We start from the raw sequence: 4,601 nt of genomic DNA, 5'->3' as shown, positions 1-4,601 counted from the left end.
ACCGTGGAGAAAGTTATGCTTCCCTAACGGTGGACTAGTTTGGTTCATCAAGTAGGAAGTTATTTGGCATATTTATCTGATCTCATCCAAGCAGAAATTAGCTCGGCACGACAGAGATTGCATTCCACAAGAAAAGCATTAAAATTGAGAAGACGAAGGAATGAAGCGAGCAAAAAGTTACAGATTTTTCATTCATAATATGGTTCAGTTACAAAAATGGGGTTTGCGGCCCGGTTACATCAAAACAATAAGAACAACAAAAACAAAAAAATATAGTAGAAAGAGCAGGCTCCAATTGAACCCTTAATCCAGGTTTATAACATCATCTAGGTCGACCACGTCCTCCTCAACATCATCCTGCCGGGTCGAATCCATCGTATCATCTGCACCAGAACCAAGGCCTAGAACGATTTCTAGCTTAGCCTAGCTGCCGCTTGGAGAGGATTCTCTAAGAATGGCCGGCTGTAGTGCATTATGGTTGGTGGCGGAGGCGATGATTCAGCCGCACTAGCTGCATTGGCCATCTCTATCATCTTTTACCGTACGACAGCGGTGTAGGTTTGCATATATGGCGGGATGAAGGCAAGTGGAGGATTCTTAAAAAAGTCAGAGTCTAGCTCATGGTCAAGTTTCTCTGCGGCAACTTTCCAGCCGCACTGGAAGAAGATATCCTTTATTCCCTCCACTTGCTGTTCATACACTTTTTCTCCTTTAGCATAGCTGCGATCCTCTGCCTCGTCGACTTACTTCGTCAGCTCGGTAGTATGAGCAGCGCGGCGCTTGTGTAACTCGATGAGATATCTCGTCTTCTTGGCCTAAAAGACCTTCTGTTTATCTTTTTCTTCCTTAGCCATTTGCTCGGCTAGCTGGTGCCTCTCGGCCGAAATGGCAGCCAGAGTAGCTTTGACCTTTGATAGGTTTGACCTTCGATAGCTCGACCATCTTTGCTTTATTGTCTGCAATGGCCTCACGCAGACTTTGCCGCATAACAATCATCTGCTCGTGAGCAACATAGTTCTTTTACGCGGCTTGCCAAAGATGAGACGTTAGTATAAACGAATCGACCAAAAACTTGACGAGTTCAAGTCACTTGTGCTTACTAGGACGATGGACTTCGCGGCCAAGCGAAGGGCCTTCAGATCAAATAGCTCCTCATGCCTCTTCATGTTCTCCGGGAGGAGCAAACCCTTGGTCAAATTGAAGCCCAGGGACAGATCTTTATCTGTATAAATGGAGTCAGCACTGGTCACAGCTCAGCCCTTGTATTTGAGTTCAGGTGCCCAAACTGGAGGGGCAGGGGGGCAAATGGAACGCTCTATAACACCCCAAAATAAATGCAACTAATCCAACTCATAAGAGAAATGAGTATGATAGAATTGGTGTGCTTTCATTCATCAGAGTTTGTATTACAAAAGATAACACATACAATATACATTCATAAATGTTCATCCTGAATCTATAGCATGTAATACCAGTTAATGATCAACAAAATAAATGCCCTACGGGTTTACATATTTCCAAGACATTGCTTGGTTACAGCAAAAAAGGAAGAGTCTAACTCAACACAACTTAGCCCTTGGCTATACAAAATAAATAAACAAAAGGAAGCTTTTGCTCCAAGTCTCCCCAAACTATTGTCTCGGCGGAGGCATGTCTCCAACACCTTAAAATGGTTCCCAAGTAAGGTGAGCCAAAGCCCAGTAGAAACATACTAACACAATGTATAAGAATTAACAAGATATAAGTATGATGCACATGTTCATTGTCCTACGACAAAATCTCTATAACTCTTTCCAAAACCATGTTATGCCAAACTCGCATCTCAATTCATTCGTCTTGGTTCAATAGATACATCCACTGCATTTAACCCATCAACGGAGGTTACACCTCACAAGTGTCTAATAGATGAAATCATCATATAAATACATTCACTTCTATTTGCCATTTTACGAAAATTTCGTTTGCGAGAATCGGCACCCATGTATACAAATGGTTTTCGAGACTTTCACCCTAGACACACAGGCCAACTTAGTTCAATGGGGTCTATCCCATTTCTTCTCCTCAAAACATGGAGTACATCCCATATTTTCTTCAAAATATCATACATATACAATGTATATCATTCACAATCATATTCAATGATAATGGTTAAAGAATTAGTTTTAATTCGCCTAATCCACATGCGATGTCTACAACAATCATAACTATCATCCACCGATAGCCCAAAGCAGATATTTCTAAACAGATATTCAATCTCTATAACAGATAAATCATAAAATTTTCATAGGTGAGTGATTAAACAAATCCAACAACACCATTCATGTAGACATCCTCCCAATTTCACATTTTCCATACCAATTTCATTATTTATACAAAATAACTATTCAAGACATTTTAGTGTAAAACTCCTCATTTTTCAATTATTAACCCAAAGGCCAAAATCAACTATTTTAACCCAAGATGACCTAATATCCAAACCCCATGATCATTTTTATAACACCCACATAAAAATCCCTCTTTTCAAATTTGAACCCAAACCCTAGGTTTGCTTAAAACACCCCCAAATCTCACCATTTTCACACAACCTATAACCAAGTTAACACTCATATTAAGTTGTAGAGAGTCCCTACCTCAAAGAAAGAAGGCAAGCCAAGCAATAGTAAAACTTCAAGGATGCCCAAATCTAACTCTATTCGGAGCAAAATGGAGATCTTGAGATGATCTACCTTTTTATCAAAGGGATTAGGGTGAGGAAATCACTAGAACTAGGTGAAAATGTATAGAGAGTGAGAGAGAGAGAGAGAGAGTATTTTAGAGAGAGAAGGTCCCAACTTTACGTTTTAGGGAGAAAAGATCTGAAAAGTGATGTAAAAAGTAATTTTCGCGATCTGATATACGCATAGTCTGCTCGAGCGCCAAGACACAATCAACAAGACACTCACCACTCGAGCGCAAGAAGTGACGCTCGAGCGTGGAAAACACAGTTCTAGTAGTTTTGCAGACAATAGACTAACGCTTGAACACAAGAAAAGCTGCTCGAGCGTCCATTCGCTCGAGCGTAAGAAACTCTGCTCGAGCGTAGAAATCACTCTCCTAATACTTTTGCAGACCTACAAAAGTAATGACTATTTACAAAGCCCGCTCAAGCACAAGAAGTGCCGCTCGAGCGAAGGACCAAAATTCTGGGCAACACAAGGTTTGAAAAATAAGTGACTAACCTGCCCAAACACAACCACAACAACCCAAAGGCCAATTTCAAAGAGACACAAAGGAAGTAAGAGGTAAACAACAATATGAAACCATTAGACCCGAGTCTGGGATACCACAAGAGTCAAGTCAAAACCGGGGTCGCTATAACCTTCCCCCCTTAAAGAATTTCGTTCCCGAAATTACAAATCACATTTCAAAACCATGTGTTTAAACAAATTTCCACAGCAATTACAAATCAATTTTTTTACACCATGACCTATCCACCGGTCACTCAATCCCATCACACGATGAACAAGTCTCAATACACATCTCAATATACCTTTCCCACAATTTTAACCAATTTCAATATGCATTCCATATTTCCAAGACATATTCAATGTTTATGATAAATTCGCATTTTTCAAAACTTAAACAACATATACAATGTTCATGTTAAGCCTGCGTTTCCAAAACATATTCAACATATACAATGTTCTCATAATTTAAAACATATACAATGCTTGTACTTTTTATTAACATAATCAAAATCTCAATATATGTTCAGGCACCAACAAACAAGTCTGGATATTTCTTTAAGGCTTCCAATTTACGCTCCCAAGTCGCTTCCTCGACCCCGTGATGATTGCACAATACCTTTGCTAAGGGAATTGTCTTGTCTCGCAAGACTTGGTCCTGTCTATCCAAGACTCTTACTGGTCTCTCCTCATACGAGGCATCCTCGTCTACCTCTAAGTCGGTCCAATCTAACATGCGATGGATCCGACTCATACTTCCGGAGCATACTAATGTGAAAACACGTCATGAACCCCGAAAAGCTGCGGCAATAATGCCAAATGGTAGGCTACCTCTTCGATTCACTCAAGGATCTCAAAAGGTCCAATGAATCGGGGGGGGGGGGGGATAACTACCCACTGTTTCTAAACCTCATCAAACCCCTTATAGGTGATATTTTCAAGAACACATGATCCCCCACCTCAAAAGACAAGGCTCTCCTCCTACAGTCGGCATAACTCTTTTGGCGACTCTGGGCTGTAACCAATCTCTTATGGATAAGTGCAACTTTCTCCATCGTTTCCCGGTGTAGGACCCCGATTTAATCGGATGGAAGGCTTCAACGGGAGGTGGTGAGTCCAATAAAGCAAGAAAGATAGCCTGAAACTCATGGGGCGACAGTTGCGACGGCGGCAAAGCTCAGGGGTTTAGGGTTTTGTGCAAGAGAGAAGATGAATAGTGATGGGAGTGTTTGGCCTTTTGCGTATATATATGGGGGAAAACCCAAAGGGTGGTAACTTTTTAAATTTTTCGGATAGAGGGGAAAACTTTGGGGTTGCATAGAACAAAGGAGGGAGTGCCATGTGGCATGGAGATGACGGCTTGTCAATACGACTAAT

The sequence above is a fragment of the Camellia sinensis genome, chromosome 2 (genome assembly GCF_055761805.1).
Source record: "Camellia sinensis isolate YWXY chromosome 2, ASM5576180v1, whole genome shotgun sequence".
Lineage (NCBI taxonomy): Eukaryota > Viridiplantae > Streptophyta > Magnoliopsida > Ericales > Theaceae > Camellia > Camellia sinensis.
Note: the sequence above shows the minus strand (reverse complement) of the source record.